The sequence below is a fragment of the Chenopodium quinoa genome, unplaced genomic scaffold, assembly GCF_001683475.1.
Source record: "Chenopodium quinoa cultivar QQ74 unplaced genomic scaffold, ASM168347v1, whole genome shotgun sequence".
Taxonomy (NCBI): domain Eukaryota; kingdom Viridiplantae; phylum Streptophyta; class Magnoliopsida; order Caryophyllales; family Amaranthaceae; genus Chenopodium; species Chenopodium quinoa.
The window spans coordinates 3526086-3548328 of NW_018744502.1; positions in this window are offsets into that span (position 1 = coordinate 3526086).

Below are 22243 nucleotides of genomic sequence, written 5' to 3' on the forward strand. Positions count from 1 at the left end.
TAATAGGACATTACATATTACAAACAATTTTATTGTTTATTTGTCTAAGACCGTAAAACGTTTTGTAATTATATTGAATGCTATGATTATGACTTTTGTGATAATATTTATGTTATCATCAAACAATTTTTATTAGATTATCAATGCAAATTCAATTTAACTATTAATAATTGATCTAAATTACAATGAAGACTTTAACATGTTTATTATCAACAGAAGGTTATGACCATATACATTATATGTCATTACATTATGAAATGATATATGCCAAGCTTATATCATAAAGTATTTATTTAGAAATGTGATTCAACTAATTAAATACCAACGATTTATGGCCTATGAATTATTCATATAATCTGGCACTAGCGTGATTTTTGAGATTTAAAAAAATACTATAATATTGTTTTCTAAAAAAATAACTAATCAATAATCATATATATGGGTAACTTACCAATTGAGGTCTGAATGTTTTTTAATTAATACTTGACAAAAGATTGTTGGGCATGCCACATACAAATCTTACAATATGTCAATTTAAAAAATCATGCCTTAAATAAATCGAGTTATTATAATTAATTACTTATCATCATAAATTGTATTCCATATATATTGATACTATCCTAATAAATTAGTAGAATAAAATACTTAGTGACCCTAAATTAGGTTCATATAAAAGGGATATTAATTAATATGTTTCCAAAAAAAAAAGTTATAAAATAAAACTATTTACAAAAAAAAATAAAAAAATAATAAAGAAAAATTAAGACATAATGCTATAATTAAGCCAAGGCTAAGTAAACAAATTAACTCAAAAACCTTAACTAATTCTAACAGCATTATTGACTAAGGTATATATTGTATTTATAAAACAGCAGGTAGAATAATTATTTAATTACTCCGTTATTTTTTTTTTTTTTTTTGACAAGAATTATATAATAACTCCTTAATACTAAAGTTATTGAATATTGTTGTCTTATTTTACTTTGGAATTTATCAACGTTTTAGGGTGGTTTATTTGTTATGAGTTGTTAGAATAAAGTTTGATTATATTTTTTTATTTAAAAAAAAGGAAAAAGAAAAAAAATAAAACCAGAAGCTTATGACAAATAGTTGTCCCACATATACTTTTGTACCAATTTAGAAGATTCACCTCCTAAACAAGGCAGTAGATTTTATAGTGGAATATTATAATAGATATGGTTGAAATAACAAACTTATATGAGATGATCACTTTACATATCTTATAGTAACAAATACTTTCATTTTACCAAAAAATAAGCAATCACCACTTATTGAGTTATCGTCATAAAGATAATTTTCTATATATTGATCTTAAATTGAACACCTGCCATTATTAATTAAAATTTAATTTTAAATAGTTGCTTTAATTTTTAACATTTTTTTTTATTTTTAGAAACATATTAATTGATATCCCTTTTATATGAACCTAATTTAGGATCACTAAATATTCCATTCTACCACTTTATTAGGATATTATCAATATATATGGAATACAATTTATGATGATGAGTAATTAACTATTATAACTCGATTTATTCAAGGTGTAATTTTTTAAATTGGTATATTGTAAGATTGTATCTTATGTTAAATATTAAAAGGCATTTACATTTCAATTGTTAAGCTAACTGTATATATAATTGCTGGTTAGCTATTTTTTTGGTAAACAATATTATATATTATTTTTAAAATTCTCAAAAATCACGCTAGTGCCAAATTAAATGCATAATTCATAGGTCATTGTTCGTTGATATTTAATTAATAGAACCACATTTGACATTATTAAATAAACACTTCATGACATATACTTAGCATATGTCGTTTCATAACGTAATGACATATATAATATATACGGTCATAACCTTCTGTTGATAATAAACATGTTTAAGTATTCATTGTAATTCAGATCAATTATTAATAGTTAAATTGAATTCGCATTGATAATCTAATGAAAATTATTAGATGATAACATAAATATAATAAAAAACATCCGAATCAAATATCATTCAATATGATTACAAAATTCTTTATGGTCATAGACAAATAAACCGTAAAACTATTTGTCATAGGTAATGTCCTATTAGCATATTGGTGAATACTTATTACAAAAACAAGATTAAAATTCCATCTTCGTTTTTTTTGGATCAAACAGGGTTTTGAAGAAAATATTTCATGGTTTTTTCCTAGATTTTCCTGACGAACCCAGATTATCGAAAAAATAAAAATTTAAGATTTTCGATTACATATAATCATCGATTTCGCATCCCTTGATTTAAGATTAAAAAACAATTCAAATTCGCACGAACTCCGATTTACGAAAACAAAAAAAAGATTGTAGATGGTGTGTGATTGAGGCATATGTTCATTCTTCGTTGATTAGTGAGTGAATTTAAGGGACAAAGATCATGAATTAGTAGTTAATTTCATCCACGGATGAAGAACACTGAAGAATGTTGAAGAACATTGTAGAACAATATTTTGATTTTAATTTTCTAAATTTAATCGTTTTTTTTTACTTTATTAAAAAATGATTTTAATAAAATATTTATAAAAATAAAAAAAGATTTTCGAAAAATCAGAAATTATTTTTTGGAAAAAAATTAAAAAGGATTAAAAATAGAAAAATAAAATAAAAAAAGAGGCTTGACCAAGTATTTTTAGAAAAAAAGAAAAATCAACCAATGTTTAAAAATAGTCACGGTCATTTTAAGGATGACCATAATGGAAACATCCATATCACATATATGTAAACCACACTTAATTAATTTGCAGCGAATTGCAAAAACTGCAGTAAAGTGAATAGCAACAAATTAAAAAATTTCTACTATTGAAATCAACCGATCATATTGTTGTAAACATAAATAGCATGGGCGGGGCCAATGTGGGTTCATTGAACCCACTGATTTTTTGAAAAAAGTTAAAAACTTTTTAAAAAAAAAAAAAATTAAAATAGGTTTAAATAGAATATTTGTGTATTATATGGCAACAAGTAAAGCTGTAGCCCGGTGGTTATTTTTACCTCCCATCACACAAGAGTTTGTGGTTATTTTCCTCAAAAGTTAGAAGCTTACCATCCCAGCTTTCCTCTTCCTCATTCCCCCAAATTGCAAAACCCTAACTTCTTCCTCCTTCTCTTCCCGTCTTCCAGAGTTCCGGCTGTTCGCAACGGCGCGCCGGCGCAGCAGCCAGCAGAGCATGGCTGCAACCTCGCATCTCCGCAGCGGAACAGACCCACAGGTCACAACCGTCTAGGTAAGTGAATTTGGGGATTTTTGTTGGCTAATGTAATTTACTTCTCAATTTGGAGATTTTTTTTTGCTAATTCGTTGAATACTTGAAATTCATATGCTAATATACATTATGAATTGGGGATTTTTGTAAATTGCTGAAGATTGGTTATAATTTGCTAATTTACTTCTCAAGCTCTCAATTTGGGGATTTTTTTTTGTTACATTGTTGAATTTCATATGCTATTTCGTTTTCTGCCTTCTGGATTTCATATGCTATAATATGTTTACTAATTGACTGTAAATCTTTAATTACGATAGTTTTAATTAGTCTTCATAATTTATTAGTCCCAAATGATTTTTTAAATATGGTTAGCTGATTAAAAACTGAGCAGTGATTTTGATTAGCCGATTTGGGGAAAAATCCTCCAGAAATTGAAGTTTTGCTTGACTGCTTGTGAGTTGTGACCGTATATTTGAGTATTTGAGCTGTAATGCCGTATAATAGTATAATTTCTATTTAATTTATACTGATTTATTATTTGATTATTTCTGATATTCTATTTCATTGATAATTTGATATTGTCATATTGATATTGTAATGCTTCTGTAGTCTTTTTTTTTTCTTTTCATTTTCCTATGTGTAATCTATTTGTAATCCATAGTTTGAACTTATTTATGTACTGAATATTTAATTATTATATTTTTATTCCTTTGTTAATTACGATTTCAAATTTCCGAAGTTTCGAACCCACACTTCGAAAATCCTGGAGACGCCACTGATAAATAGTACAATTAATAAATCATAGGAATATGGAATATCATATTTATTTACTTTTATGCTTCTTCTATACCAATTTGTGTAAATTGTTATTCTCTTTGATTATGGTTTAATACCCTGATTATCATGCAATCTACTAATTATTCACTTATCTCAATATTCAGGTTGGTGACTAACATCCCAGCGAATGGAAGCATCAATTTAGGTAAGTAATTATTTTAATTGACGCTAGATTTTCTAAATTTGTAAAAACGTGTACTGTAACTTGTTTAATTTGGGTTTTGGAAATTATGTGTGTTATTGCTTAGTACGTATATACCTTGGTTGAATATACTACAACTCTACAAGTAATTATTTTGCAATCATACACCAACACTCAACTATTTAACAAACCAAAAGTTGAAGATGCTTATTTTGCAATCACACAAGCTGTAGTGTATAAATAAAGACATGAACCCCTATAAACTCAAAAAATAAAAAATAAAAAAACTATCACACACATTATTTTCATTTTGGTTTTCACTAATAGGTTAGTCTACTCCACCAATACTAAATTTTATTTATGTTCAAATATCTTTACTTTCGCAATTGTTTCTTAAACGTGGGTAAATTAAATACTTAAAGTTCATGTTAGAAAATTCGCTTAACAAATTAAGTCATGTTGATTTCCATGCATACTATAAACTCATGAACATGGTAAGGAATTTTGCTTAACAAATTGAATGATCATGTTGGTTTACACGCATTCTAAAATCCATGCACATAGCCACATATAGTTAAAAGAATAAAAGTTACAATAGGGAATAGAATAAACTAAAAAAAAAAGGAAAATTATAAATTAGAATAGGACGAGATTAAACTCTGTCTTTAGGATAATATTAGCTCCATATACATATTGTTGGAAAAATAACTATGACAAATTACCCCCAACATTCTCATATTTTTTAGAATAGAAAATACAACAAAATTCTTCATTATCCATTGACACATTTTGTGTGAAAACATTGACGATACGTCTGGTATAAGGGATAGGATAAAGAGGGATAAAAAAGAAGGATAAAAGTAGAGATATGTGGGATTAGATTTATTTTATCTCTATCCCTTGTTTGGTACTTTGATTGATAGGGATAAAAGGAGAGGATAAAGGTAAGGAAATTGATATAATAAAACAACATATTTACTATATTGCCCTTTTATAATCATCATCAACCAAACAATTTTCCGCGACCCACACCATTCTCTCTCTCCAAAGACTCCAAACCTCCAATTTTGTAGCATAGTTCGTTCACTCCTCACCCTGAGTCTCTGATTTTCCTCATTTTAATTGCATAAATTGCTCACAAGTTAACATTCCATCATCAAATCATCATCAATTGAAGTTTTTATGTTTGAATATATCAAAACCCCATAATTCTCTCTGTCTTTCTTTTCTTCTCTCTTTGCCCACTGTGTAGGACCTGGGACGTCGTGAGTTGTTGCCGCAGTTTACTGCTGCTTGATGGAGTTGTCTAAGGTTGATGATGATGGGTAGAATAGTAATTAAATATGGGAAGGATTAATCGCCATTCTTTAAATTAAGAAACCATGATAAAAAAAGATTAATTGGCAAAGTAGTCTTATTTAATTAATTGTTCGCATGTCTAACTGTTAAGTGCTAAGTCTATAGTTAGTGTATAAATATACTACTAACCAAACCACTAGCATACCCATGACCAACCATATATACAAGGGCGGACCCAAGAAAGAACAAGGGGTAAAAAAAAATTGTTGATTGGGAGATCGGTTGTTATAGATAACTGGTCTCTTTGAGCTGCCATAGTAAATTAATACCAAATTAATATCGATTTCTTAGGTTGTCTCTATTTTTATTATTTTTTTTTTATTTTTTTTTATTATTGATTCTACTTATACGTGGTGATGATTAATTTTGTATTCATCCAAATATTTCTTTAATATTATTTTTTTTGAAGGCATTATTTAAGTTATAAAAAAAAATAGTAAAATCTATGATTTTTAAATTATAAAATAATTAAATGCTCATAATTTAATTATTTTTTAATCACCGTACATGATACCAAACATTAAAAAAATAATAAAAGGAGTAGCTTATTATTATTCTTAAAGACTCCTTCATTTGATGAAATTCTTCCCATTTTTATTGCACTTATCAAAGAAAATATTTGTTAAGTAGTATATCATTTATACTAACTTAATACTAAAACAGACACTGAAAATGACACGTGTCACTTGTTGGTGCTGTCGTTTTACTCTAAAAATTCATTTCCAATATAATAAAAAAAAAATTCCTACTTTATTTTCTTTATATATACTTCGTATATCCTTTTTCATTGACAATATCTATATACAATAAATATTTGTACTAGCAAGTACAGATTCTTAGTATAAATATAAATATTATTTGCTAAAAATGAAATGATATTATAATAATATATTTCAATTAAACTTTTCCATTCAATTTATAGTATAAATATCGTAACTTAAATTTCTTACAAAATAACATTAGCCATACAATGTATAAATTTTTTTTATCACTCTCTCTCCTTTTAAAGTGTTACAGTATTCTTTTGTTTTTGTTTTTATTCAAGCATTACACCTCCTTATCTTTGGTAAACTACTTTTTAAAGTGTTACACTATTCTTTTGTTTTGTTTTTATTCAAGCATTACACCTCTTTATCTTTGGTAAACTACCATTGAATTAAAGAGTAAAGATATTATTATTGTAGTAAGTTGCGTATTTATTTAAAATCTAATTTAATTTTAATAATATATAACTTTACACAATATTTTTTGGTTGAATCCGTGCATCCCACGGGCACTAACCTAGTTCTATACAAGATTAGTCTCATGCGATGCACGATTTGAACAATTAAAATTTTCCAAATTTGTTAATATTTTCTTACCAAAATTATAAGCAAAAAAAATTCCTAAAAAAAATAATACATCAAATAATAAAAAAAAAAATAGAGCTCATGGAAAAATTGAATGATAAAAGAGGTATTTAAGGAAGAAAAATTAAATTATTATTGCTAAAAAGAATAGACTGTTTTTTTGGAAATCGATACTAATAATAATATAGCTGACCATAATTTTAATAAAAATAAAAAAATGATGACATCATTTATAGTTTGAAGGAAAATTTTTTAATGACAACATAACATGTGTCTAATTTTAAAATAGGATGATGTCACCAATTGTTATTTTAATATTAGTTATAGATGAGTAATTTCTAAACAAACATTTGGTAAGTAATATTGTAGATTTTATACGGGTAAAGCAATTACAAAATTTTATTATAAACAAAATAATTTCATAGTGTTGTGTTTTCTTTTTATTTATAATTTACTAGTATATATTACCATACACGTGGTAGTTTTGTAACGTTATGATTAATGGATACGAAGTACATAAAAAAGTATTATTCACATGTTGAGTACTTTTTAATTTGATTACTGTATTCGGTGCTTTTTTTTATGTGGTTGGTCACACCGTGTGGTCAGGGTTACTTATTTAGGACTTACTCAGTCGATCAAAGATTGCTTATTTTGGAGTTACTCAGTTGTTTAGCGCGTTTTCACCAGGGTTACCTATACAAGGGTTACTTATTTAGGGGTTACTCAGTCGATCAAGGGTTACTTATTCTGGGGCTAATCAGTCGTTTAGTGTGTTTTCTGTGTGAGAGTAACCCCTGAGCGACCGAGTATCCCCTGAATAAGTAACCCCTAACTGAGTAACCCCAGAATAAGTAACCCGGCCACACAGTGTAGCCAGCTACATATAAAAATTTGAGTATTGTATTATATTATATTGATACTTAGAATATAAATTATTCCATATTTGTAAAATAAAAATTAATCTACCAAAATAAAAGTTTAAATTTTAAAGGCTAATTATTAAACAATAACATATATAATAACTAGTCTCTACCTTTTTATTTAGTTATTGTTCACAGCTACCCCTAGTTAGAAATTTTGGATCCACTACTGCCTATATATTATAGACCTAAAACATTTTAATTATACATAGCACACACAAGTTAATAAACACATCAAAGTTAAATTACTAATGATATAACCTTTATAATTAATGTAATTCAACAAGTCTACACATGAAATTATTACTCCCTCCGTTTTTGAATATTTGACACTGTCAAATTTGGCACATGTGCCAAGTTTGACCTTAGATATATACAATTACATCTTTGTTAAAATTAAAAAATTAGATAAATTGAAACATTATATTAATACGTATTTAGCAATATAAATCATGATAAAATTTGTTTTTTTATTTGTTACTAAAAAACGATGGTCAAAGTTAGTATATGTATAGTGAAATAAAGTCTAATGTGTCAATTATTGGGGAACAGAGAGAGTATTATTTTTTTATTTTTTTTTTGAAACAAAGTACTATTATTATTTGTTATACACAAACTGCTATTAAATATTTTTATTATTATTATTATTAATTATTATTATTATTATTATTATTATTATTAACAAAAACCTACATAGTCAAACAATTTACAAGAAATTAGTGGGGAGTCGAGATACAATTTGGGCCCCACCCCTCTAGCTATACTGAACCCGATTCTGTTGAAGATGTGAGCAGCTGCACGAGCACCAATATCCTGAGTCTTAGCGTACGCCTAAACCCGCTTCAGCAACGCAACAATATCCTTCTCTAATTCCTCCACTGAAGAAAAGGAGAAAGGAAGAAAACCATAGCCAATAGCCCTGCAACGCGCCCCATACTTGTCTCGCTTCTTCTAAGCCGCAGCCGACACAACACAACCAGGAACGAAGTCAGACAACCCACATTGTGTCAAAGGAGAAGACCCCGTCAAGTCAACACATACATCAAGGCCTCTATCCTAGGAATAAAGCAACACATCTGCTAGTCGAAGAGTCTCGTCGTTCCCTCCAGTCAACCCAACGTTAACCTCCTTTCTTGCAGAAATCCCAGAGCGAAAACAAATATCAACAAGGGTACCACGAACAACGTTGTGCCGATGTTTAATACCTACCATCCCAACACAAGACACTGCATGATCTCCATATATATCCCCATCAAAAACCCTTGAGAAAGCAGAATACGGTGTCAAAACGGAGAACAAGGGAACACCCAACTGATAGCAAAGAACACAACGGTAAGTCTTATCATTCATAGTCTGACCTAAACTTGATATTGGGACCGCTCGCAACCAGGCAGAAGTGTGATCCCCCTGCTGGGACTTCCATAAGGAAACCTGATGCAGAGATAAGGAGAAAGTGGATTCTACAAATGCAGTGACCTTCGTGAAATATATATCTGCCAATTTCTTCATGAGTTTGGGGGCAGCAATCTCACTAGGGTTACACATAAGGTCAGTCTCCACAGTCCTATTAAAAAGACTAAAAGCACCATCGAATGTCAGTCTTGGACCAACAATAGCAGAATTGCGAAGAAGCGTAGCCTGAAGACCAGAAGACTGCAAACGTGACGCAAGGAAAACATAGTGCCGAACATCTCCCGCTAAATAGACACCCAATCCACCATAAGAAAAAGGTAAGGTGGCAAGTTACCATTGCCAATCACCAAAACCTGGCCCCGAAGTAGTTATAATGCGCTCCAATAAAGCTCGAAGGGCCATATAAAAGAAATCTGGGCCGCTTCAAAAAGACGAGGAGGACAAGTGCGCATAGAAAAGTAGAGTTTTAAAACCCCAGTACACGCACGAAGTAGTAACAACTCACATTGGGGATCATCAAGCTTAGCAATAGCATCCATTAGCACAATGGTCTTCGACACTCTATGCGAAACAATCTCACCACAGAAAGAGGAATCCGTACTGACAGGACGACCAAACAACTTAACACCATGTACAGGACGAGCAATATCTGGAGGAAAGACACTGACAAGACGGCTACGAGGGTCCTCCGTGGGCCAGAAAACTTCCGTTTTCTCAACGTTCACATGGAGGCCGAGACGAGGTCCCTCCACCAAAATCAACTCCATAACCTTTCCTACCACCAAGGTGTCACCAATAATAGTGCCGTCATTTAAATACCAAGCCTGCAAACATAAGTCGAAAGAATCCCTGATTCGACACACCAATTGATGGAGCACCAAAGCAAAAAGCAAAGGGCTAAGAGGATCACCCTGTTGCACTCCTTGACAAGACCTTAAGGTTTGCTCCCCATAAAACAGTCTGGCTGGAGAAGAGTAACAGAATTCAACCCAACGCGAGAGAGCAAGACAACGGAGATGGACCTCACGCAGTAAAGCCGTACGATCAGCCAAATTAAAGGCATTATGAAAATCCACTAGCAACATTGAGAGGCCAACATAACTACCACGAGCCTCAACTAAACGATTAATAGCATGAAGAATAGCCTCACCACTCGCCGGCACACCAACACCAAACTAAAGACCTCCTAAATAGTTTCCCAGACGTGGACCAATTAAAGCAGCCCCAACCTTTGAAACCAGACGCCTCTAAACTGTACCCACAACAATAGGTCGAATACCACCACAAGGCTTAACAAGTGGCGTGAGAGGAGCACTGGCGATGTATTCTCCCAACACAGCAGGACATTTCCCAGCGAGAAAGAGATTAACCACCTGCGTAATAGAGTCTACCAACTCATCCGAAATAGCAACTACATCACCACCCAAGCAATCTATAAGGTGTTGAGCACGCAAGCCATCTCTACCGCATGACGTACCACGCGGAAACCCCTAATTTGATCCAAAACAACAGCAGGTATAGCAATAAGGGGCTGATCAACGGGAATATCCGGTAAGATAGGAGCCGGAAAGGAAGGGTTCTTAGCTTGCAAATCAGCAAGAGTACAGTAGCATCATTGTAAAGGGCAAGACCAGAAGACGAAATAACCCTTACCGCAGCAGTGTAATGTCCGTCACAAATCTTTCTATTACATTGCTTAATATTACGCCTAGACAAATCATGCTCATCATCTGCATCCAACAAAGGTGGAGACACATCTGCCAACGTATCCCGCACAAGATGCACTGGACCACCAGGCTCACACCAAGATCGAATAGCAGCGGTGATACTCTCTTCCTGCCGCTGCCGCCTGACACCCGAAGAACACTCACGACTACTCCTCTTATTATTATTATTATTATTATTATTATTATTATTATTATTATTATTATTATTATATATCGTTGACCAAATGGAATAGTAATTTAAGTGAGTGCGTGTATAACAACAAAATTAAACAGTAATTTAAGAAGCATAAAAAAAGTTCATTTTTATTTGGTGAAGGTATAGTTAAGCGTTCTTATTGTTGCTCTTCCCATTTTCATAAATGCTCAAGTACTTTCTTAATTTCTTTGATTATATATGAAAAACTAGTAATGATATAACAGGGCAAGAAGTCATGGCATATGAAAGCCCAAGACCATCATTGGGGATACATAGGTATGTATTTGTGTTATTTCATCACTTGGGACTCCAAACAATCACTGCACCTGGGTGGCGTCAAAATTTCTTCACCAGAGAATTTGCTGAACTTTTACAATCTTGGCATGCCGGTAGCTGCCGTGTACTTCACCTGTCAAAGAGAAGGTGGCTATAGAAGAAGACGCTATGAATGAAACTTGAAGAACATGCAGCGTGAAATATGCACCTATATAACTATCTTATCTTTCAAGTACAGTATTATTGGCAATAGTTGCTTAATATTAGCTATCAATATGAATAATTTGGATTGTATACGAGATCTAAATTAAAAGTAATGGATACTGTAAGTACTCCTAAAAAAAAAAACATACCTTTTTCTTTATTTTAATAATCCATTTTTAGTCTTAATTTAAACAATATCCCTTCTCCTTTTCATTTTAATTTAAATGAATTTTCTTAAAAAAAAAATAATTAAATGATTTTATTTCCATTTTGGTAAAAAATCTAGAACTTAGCTAGATTATTTATGCTTGCCAAGCATTGCCGGTGACAAATAGCACCTCCAAAACACTAGACCTAGCACCCCAGGGCCCAGGCCCAGGCCCATGCACAGATTTCCTGCTTGCGTTGGCACTTGGCAACTCAAGCCTCCTTCCCTGATGCCATTTTTTTTTTTTTTTTTTGGACTAATGTCTAGCTAGAAATTTGATCTTTTTACTTTATCATGTCATTGATGCACCGGGTCAAAAATGACATTTCTTAGAAAGAATGTTATATATAAATGGAACACACGCAAATGGGAATAAGTAGAAAATTTAAAAGAACATTGAGTGTAAGTGTTCGAAAATAGTAATGGGGAATGAAGAATTAGGAATGTGTGTACATTGATCTTCAAGGAATTTTAAACCCCATTATTATAAATATGGGTTTCCTGTTAATATACTTCTAGGAATTACCTAAGTATCGAGATCAAGTATAGCATTGTAATTAAAATTTTTTGAGAACACTTAAGAATAGTGAGAATAGAATAGAAAATGAAATGAATATTTTTATGTCTTAATGATTGATATTTATAATGTATAAACATTTTAACCAAGACTCACCATTTCCTAAACTTAATTAATTAAGTTAATCTGATTATGTAATGAAAAGTCACGATTATCTACCTTAAATGGATTAAAACCGAAATCTAGTACAATCGAAATTGAAATAGTAATTCAAATCGGATTTTTTAAAATTCGGATCAGATCGGATTGAAAACAAAAATTAAAATTTGATTTTTCAGTTTGGATTTGGTTTAGGGATCCTCAAAATCGTAAAACCTGATGCAAATCGAATTATCCTACTAAAGTACATGTTCTTTTCATAAATTAGGTCCAAAATTTAAGCTCACTTGCTTATTAAATCAGACCATATAAAATGAAGAAAAAATCCCTAAAATTTGTTCATTCGCCATTCCGCATGCCTCACTTCCTCTCGGATCGTCTTTCTCTCTCTTCTCATTTCACCTTTTTCATGCTTAGATTGTCCTTTTTTTTCTTCTTTCGATGCAAGTTTAACCTTTAATCCCTATCTCCCATCTTTTACTTTGATTTCTCTAGACTTTTTCTTCAAACGATTCAACAGATGTAATTACAAGCCCAACATTTTTGTTTTTCTATGCTTATTTTCAAATCAATCTATTTTATCTGATTTATTATTTATCTTTTCTGGGTAATGTTGACGAACAATGAATCTAAAGTTCATGTTGACAATCAAGCAAGAGGCGTACGCAAAGAAACATAGAAGATCAACGATATGTGGATATTCATGATTTTTCTTTTACTACCTCCGTTTTCCTGAGTTTTAGTTGTAGTTACGCAAATAAACCAAGAAAAAGTAAAAAAATGAGACCATACATATGGGTATTTTTGTATTAAAGGGAAGAAAGATATAAAGTAAGGATTTATTAAATGAAATTGGAGCCTAAAAAGTGGGGTTGTGCATAGATGATTAAAAAATGAATAAAAAGTTGTCATAAAAGAAATAAAGTAAAATCGAGTAGAATTTAGAAAAACAGATAAAAACGAAAAGTGAGTAAGACATAGGACAAGTGAGGTATACTATATAGTTTGGCATATAAAGATTAATTTTGAGATTATTGGTGGACAAGTTTAGGATTTTTAAGAATTCTAATAAAGGTTTTGTGAATTTCTAGATCTTCTTAAAATATAATTTGTAATTACACCTATAATAATTTGCTCAATTTTAGAATAAAAAATCAGCAAAAATTTGGCCGAAATATTTAAGTTTTCGGATTTGCATGAGTTTAGTACTTGAAAAAATTCGATTTGATTTGGATTGGACCGAATCATTATTCAGTTTGGATTTGGATCCAAAAAAATTGAACAAATTGTTTTTTAGTTTGGATTCATTTTGTGTCATAATCTAAACTGTAAACCGAACTTCCACCTCTATGGGAACTACCAAATGTACACTTGCCCCATCAGGCTAAGCCCACTCAAATGGACGAATAAAATGATGGAAGTGGAACTAGATGCGTGCAATTGGTCCAAACTCACCCAACCCGACTTTAGCTTTCTAAAAACAAGTGTGCTTTCGCACCCGGTCGGGCTAGCGATCAAACTATCCGTTTTCTAAATATGTTGCGCGCTCGACCAGACAAATTTAGCCTGACTAGGCTCGAGGTCAAAGTCCTTGACTTGTGTTAAAATTTGTTCATGATCCAAATATTCAAACTTATACGCTTGTTCCAAGCTATACTTCTTCTATATAAACTAAACTATATATATAAACCAAATTTTATTCTAGCTACTAATGTGTGTGAGACTTCCTTCCCAACATTAAGCTAAGCTATATAGACTAAACTATATAAACCAAATTATTTTATTCTACTATTGTGAGACTCATTCTCATTATTAAATAACATATACTATAAAAACTACTCCAACAATAAGTAGAAGAACACAAACTGGATTCTTTATAATTAATAATTATGAATATATAATACCACCTTCCTACATAAACTGTTAGTCTTTTTGTTTCCATTTTTATTTAATTTCATTTTCATTCTCTACAAAAATTATGTTCTCCAAATAATACGTTCATCTTTTTCACCAAAGAACCATTATTGAAGATCATTCCAGAAATTTTTACAATATATTGTCATAATTAAACCATTACACACTGATGCGGATCAAAAGTGTCAAGATCGAAATTTAATTGCTTTGAGTGATCAATCCAAAGATTACGCACGGTTAATGGGACTAGTGTTTGTTTCCATAATTAGTTTAAGGAAAATCTGCATTTTTATCTTTTAATAAGATATAATCACGATTTCCACTTTCTTAGGGTTAACTTTAATCTTATAGAATCCTAATTACCCTAGTTTACGTAAGATTTATTTTCTATAAAAATCTTTTGATTTTCATTAATTAAATCTTCGATTTAATTGTGAGTTGCAATTGCTTTAGTTTTTGTGATTAAACTACCAATTTTGATCAAGATTTCAAAATTGAACACTCAAGTCTTGCGATTGATTTGAGTCAATTACAAACACTATAATCCACTACGTGAATCCATAAAAAATTTGTATCAATAGCCTTAGGTTTTTGAAGAAATTTTCATTTCATCATGATCTTGAAAGTGCTCTGTTTTCGTCAGTTTTCGTCAGTTTCAAAGGTCGAATTCAGGTGGCTATTTCTCCTTCATCACATAGGCTTTTTTGACGATTCTTTTTTAAATTTGGATATTTTTTTTGTCTACTTTTCAACTATAAAATCTCATAAAATATTTAGCTACGTAACTATTAAACTGGGTGTGTTATTCATAAGGACTCTGTTCTTACGTCAGTTTAGAGTGATTGAATGCTAATGCTAGCAGCCTACTTAGAATTTTCAACAGAATTCTTTTTGCAGTCGTTTCCTAATATATTGAAGTTTATTTGTTTAAAATTTCATGGCCTAATTCATTGTAACGAGTCTAGTAGAGCACTACACATCTGTTGCCCTGTTTTGACTTGATACAACCATGGTAAACCAAAACGAGTCATGACCAAATAATGAGATCTGAATCCATGACCTTTGTGTCACGTTGACTCTAATACTATGTATGTTAGAAGTCCAATTCAACCAAAAGATTAACCTGATGATTGACACCCATGATCGATTTATATTTTCTATCATGTTGTTGTTCGTTTTCACCTCTTTTAAAGCTTATTTATTATTGCTTGAATTGGTTGATTAATGTTTGAATTTGGAGGCTCGAGAGAGATATTTGTTGGATGGGCTGAGATAGCTAGGCTAGGTTAATGACTTGCATGTTGTAATAAAATATCTTACCAAGTACTACAATACTCAATAGCACTTGCCTTTAATTTGATGATTGTTAGTTCTTGTATCTCAAACTCTAGCAAGATTCGAGTTTTCTTAATGTATGTTAAATGTTGGTAACAGTGATCGGGTTTGACTAAAGAATCCTTGACACCTTCTTTGAAGTCTTTGTCGACAAGTGTCAAAAGGAATTAGAAAGGACAAATACTACCATAAGTGCTTGCCTTGCATGTTAGTAGTGTTTGAATGGAAATTTTTCTTGATGATCTTGAGTGAAATCCATTCCCCTAGTCCTCCACAACTTTAAGTGCACATTTGGTTAGGGTTTTTTTTCAAGAAAGGGGAAAGACAATCATCTACCCTGAATCCCTTTTGTGATGTTTGTTAAACAAATTCAATCATTTTCTTTATCCCTTTGTTTAGCCCACTTCCTCTACTTTGATTTCCCAACCACCACGAAATCAGTCTTAACTTTTAACTCCACTTCACCCAATACCTTGACCACCTTTATAACTATCCTTGTCCAACTAATAATTTGAAAACACCACTTGAACACCTAGAACCACCGTTTAGCCACTAAAACCAATGCATAGCAACTAACACCACCGTCTTGACGCCATCAGAATCGCCATCTAGCCACCGGAACCACTGCCTAGCCACCACTTAAACCACCTTCCTTGCTACCGCCAACCCAATATCACTCTAAACCCATCTAGAAAAAACCCACCTTACCCATAATTACCTACTCGCACTCAAAACCACCCAAACCTACCCGATTTAAAATCCACCCTCTTCGAAACCACCTAACCCCACTAGAAAGTAACCCCAAACTGTAGGCATCAATCGAAGCGCGCCTACTTAAGCATGTGTGAATATGCTTGGCAATCATAGGAAGTAAGGATTTGACATATACGATTAGGGACAACGATTAGACAAATATAGTAGGGAGCCGCCAACAAGTTTTTAAGGAACTTGTAAACCGTTCACGGATCATTTAAGGCAACCACGAATAAAGGACAACAGTAGGCAACAACGATTGAAATGTGAAGGTTACACCCCATTCATAATCCATGATATTACTAACACCATATGGTGCGGAACCACGAAAGGAGGATCAAATTGGTGATCGATGATGGTACGAAGTGAGTCATGGAGTCACATTCGCCCGCATTGGCCTCTACTCGATTCTTATAGTGAAAAGTATATTCTGCGATCTCAAAGACATACAATCAAAGATCTAATTTGCTCTAAACTAAATTAGGCTAAATTGGTTGAATATGCAACACATAATTTTAATTAGTAGTGACCACTTGATTAACAAAAAGATTAAAAAGGAACCTAAACCGGCCGTCAAAATTATCTTATTAGTCGTGATTTGCAATTACATATTCCCTTTAAACATGCAATATGGTTGTAACACCCTAGAAATTCCTTTCCTTAAAAAACTTCTCTCTACTTGTCCCCACTACTCCCCATTAGAAATGGGTCGTCGTAGGTCCAAGGTAAAGACAAGGCCAAACAAACATACAACATACAATCAACAATGCTGAGTACATAAGCGTAATAAAAACACACTAACCTGCTTTCATCTTATCATCACACAACTTACCTTGTTGCACCTATTTACAAGCATAGAACATACCAAAAGACCAACCAATAGATAAATAAATAAATTGCTTATTTAATTTGATTAAGCATCGAATTCCCACCAAATTCTTGCCCCAAATAAATTGAGGTAAACTACACCGGGAGTTAACCGGGTAGGCAAATGTCACATGAAGTGACTGGACGTCCTACGCATAAAATAAATAAAAAGGAAATTACAGTGTCCTGTACTCCCAGTAGAAGTCATGGTTAAATATAAAACCCCATAACTCCCCCCATATGTTCATACTCAAGGTATATACGTTCCAAGAGTTTTGGTGCGTAATCTCTTTCACTTTACGTTGTTTACATCTTTTTAGACTTGGTGATGACTCTCAAACCATAACACAATCAATCAAAATAAATCATTCAAGCAATCAAACATACGAATTTAATTCTTGAACAATTAGTGGTCACATAATTTAATAGTAGAACCCTTTTTAATCTACCTCGGTTCCAAAGACACCTTAAACGCATAATGTGCCGCAAATCCTATCCCTCGGTGTTAGAAACACCTTAAGTGCACATAGGCACCGCAATATAATTTATTCCTGTGTACTAAGACACTTAAATAGTTCCTTCCTCATGCTTATAGCATCAATAAAATTATATGAACCATAATAAAATTTCCTTTTCATATTCCAAACCAAATTAAACATTTAGTTTAATTAATCATGCTCTCTATCATGCCAACAATAAAAGTGTGGTTCATAATCAACATGGCAACATAATTAATTCCAGTCACCAATTCATCATAAATAATTCTTAAATCATAAATCATTTATCAACATCAATCCAATCAACAAATTCCAACCAACACCTATCATGATACTACTTGGAATTAATTTATCAAATCCTAGCATGCTTCTACATATTCTAATAATTATCAAGTATGCGAACGTACCTTGAATATGATCTCAAAATCGCCACAACTAAATAAAATCACTCACTTGGAAGTCTCCTACAAACCAAAATTACAAAGAGGCATTAATACCTATTCCACACAAATTTTTAGCAATATATACCCTCTTTAAATCACTCATAAACCCTCTAAAACAAGCTAAAATTTAATTTTAAACCCTTACTTTTATTCCCAATTAATGGGTAATTAAAAATCCTTTCAAGAAACATAATAATAGCTTATATATAAAAATTCTAGCTTTATTAAATCATCTATAAATTGTTGTAATTGTGTTTTAAAACACTTATTTCAATAATTTAAATCACGTATAAACAATTTCCATCAATAAACATTAATTTAGAAACCTAGGGTTTTCAATTTAGGGTTTTTTAATTAAAAACCAAATCTGAAAATTTATATACAAAATACTTATCATCAAACATCATAAAATCATCACAAAACCTAAAAACAATAATTAGATTAAGAGTAGATTTAATTAAAAAAAAAGAAGAATTAATTAATTTTTTTTTCGTTCGACCACAAGCACACAACCACCAAGGCCGGTTGTTGTTGCGCCTGCCTAGTGGCTGTTGCTACCGGCGAGTTCTGGTGGTGGTGGCCGCCGGCCGGTGGGCAGCCGTGGTGGTGGCCGGCGGTGGTGGTGTGTGTGTGGGTGGTGATTGAAGCAAAAATAAAATAAAATAAAGGGGAAGGGGAAAAATTAAGGGGAAAAGAAAATAAGAGGAGAGAGAGAATTTACCTTTGGATGCACTCCACCTTAGGCATATGATGGGTATTTATACCCTCTCTCAATAACCCTCCTACTTAAAACTCCTTTACTACCCTTAATCATCCCTTTCCTAATTAAACTAGTATTTTGACTTTCCTTAAAAAGACATTGACTTTAAAATTTCCTTTTATAAAATAATATGCCCCAATATTTCCAAATCATGAAATAAAATTTTAATTAAAATAATTCTTTTTAAATTAATGAAAAAAACATAAATAATTCATTTCGAATTATTTAAATACTTTAAGAGATATTTATTTAAATTAAAATACATATAAAAATACGGGTTATTACAATGGTGATCATCAATAAAACAATAGAATCAACATTAATATTGGAAGAAATTTAACCATAATAACAACGATTAATATGTTACAAACGTAATAAAAATCGTGAGAAATATATTAGGAACAAAAGGGACATGATTCCTTACTTTGGTTGCATTTGCTTGCAATTATAAAACAATAAATACGTTAATAAATTAATAAACAATAATAGAAAGTAAATTAAATGAAAGAAGAGTTGATTTGGGGCCAAACCCTCAAACAATTATACCTTTCATGCCTTGGCTTAAGTACGGAATTTCGAGTAAAGTACGGACCCCAAGGAGTGCTTAGGGAATAAATGATAAAATTAGGAAGGCAAGTGTATTAGGCTAGAGTATAAGAGAGAAAGAGAATCTGAATTGGTGGCCCGAGAATGTAAATCAACCTTGTATTTATATAGAGGAAATGAGGGATGAGGTCCGGAACCTAGAAATGAGGCGCCTTAGAAGAATTATGCACTGCACCATGGCATTGGGGACCATGGCACGGTACAGAGGGTCAAGGCACGTCACAGATATGTAGGGTTTCGTAGTGACCCGAAACTACGCGGAAGGAAACCCACCAAGACCCGCCCCTTAATTAAAACAATTAACAAGCATATTAAACTTAATCAAACAAGATTAAGAACAAGAATTAAACCTTTGTCGCGTGCTTCGCTCCTAAAGAGCTCTTACTTCAAATTCCCGAAAACACGAGATCTCCAACGGATCGTACCCTCGACCCGACCCGAGCGTCCTAAGTCTTGAAGGTTAGTCAAGACCCGGACAAAAATAACTATAAGTTTTACAAATCAAAGATTTACTCTTAAATAGAGTTGCCTTTTTAATTCCACTCAAGGTTGTCCATTCCCAAATACCCATGCTTGGTATTTATAGGGAAATGAACCCTTGAACTTCATTCCCCAACCAATTCGTGGGAGAATGAATAATTTCCTAATTAATTTATTTCTAAAATAAATCAATAATTAAATTCAATCACAATGCAACAAGTGTCAATGGGAGAGAGAAGGTTAGGTGAGGACCATGGAGAGGTGGGGGGACCATTGCCTTGCTCCCCAAGTCTTTTCCCAAGCCTTGGTCCCCACCCCTCACAAAAATGCCTCAACCAAAGGGTTGCTGGGCTGCTGTCAGCTAGCACCTGCCCAGCTAGCAGCCTCGCAACCCAGCCAGGCAGTGCTGGTCGATGCTTGGAGCTGGTGCGTGCCAGTGCTAGGCGCTGGTGCATTCCAGTGTTAGGCGCTGGTGCGTGCTGGCGCTGGTGCTGGCCCTCGCATCCCATGCACCACACGCATCATCGCTGCACCTTTCGCCCATGCTCGCATAGCCAGCATGCGTGCTGCTAGCGAGCCACGCATGCTGGCCCCTTTGCCTCGCTAGCCACACGCACCATCCTCGCAGCATCCCTCGCACATGCACTAGCTACGCACCATGCGCACTAGTCATGCACAACACGCATCAGCCTCGCACCACACGCACACCCACGCATCACACAACAGCCTTGGTGCGTGGCGATGCTAGGCTGTTGTGCGTGGCCTAGCAATATGCTGGCGCCCAGGCCCTCGCACATGCATGGTGCGCTGCTTGGTGCTGCCATGCGAAGGCTAGCACATAAGCCAGCACGCATGCTGCGATGGGCTGCTTGGTGCGCCTGGTGCCTGCGATGGCAGCGATGGTGCCTAGGCATGATGCTAGGGCTGCGATAGCGCCTAGGCATGATGCTAGGGCTGCGATAGGCTGCGATGGTGCCCCCTAGCACACCTAGTGTGCCTAGGCTTGCGCCTAGCCATTCTAGGTGCATGCTAGCCTGAACTAGCCTAGCATCCACACGGCTAGGCCAGTGTGGTGCTAGGGCTATGTTCATACTTGTTGCTTTGTGATTTCGCGACGCTCGTTCTCGACGCCCTAGGCTCGATATCCGACGTCTGTATTCGTAAAACTCCGCTAACTCATTAAATCCTTTCGGATTAATTCGTCATCTCGGATCGGTGATTCGATTGGGTTCGACCCGAAGGGTTCAGTTAATATTAAGCTGTAACATCAATTGTACATTGATATTACTGATCGGAAGCGGCCTCCACCTAGGCATTCCGATCACTTGACCTTACCTAAGAATTAGCTCTGTAATAATTCTGAACCCTCTATCGGAAGAATACACTTGTTGGAAGGACACCATTTCTTTTAATCTCCCACTTGTCCTTCCGGACAAGTGTGCATACAGTGTATAGCCCATGTCCTATGTCACTTAATTTTTCTTCGTGAACTATAAGGTAAGATTCTTTGTCATCCTTATTACGTTCAGAAGTGTTTCTCAATCTCCGAGTTCGACTGTCAATAAGCAGATGATTTCTAAAATCCATCTGAGCACGACCATGCATTTTCACAGTCTCGCTCTTCGAGCGGCCTTGTAAACAACAAAACATTTTCCCAATTGTTAGTGGGGGGACAATCCCAGTCTTGTATTGTAAGTTGAGTATAGTACTCAAACAAGAAAACTTCACAATACTCATGGTCGGAGGAAACAGGTTCCGATAGTCATAATGATAAATGTACTTATGACAATTTTAAAATTTCTTAAAGTACTCTCATAGGTCTTATCCAGTACAGTTCCAAACTGTGCCTGTGCAAATGATTTATGACCGTCACGTCCTCACAGCACAAGAAACGGTGCTGTAAATCATACTACACACTAATCTATGGCGATCATCAATCGTCCATCCGTTAGATGACCTCGATTAGGGACAATTTTCGATTTAAATATTCAATGTTCACTTAACAGGTGTTTCTTTATCCAAGACATGG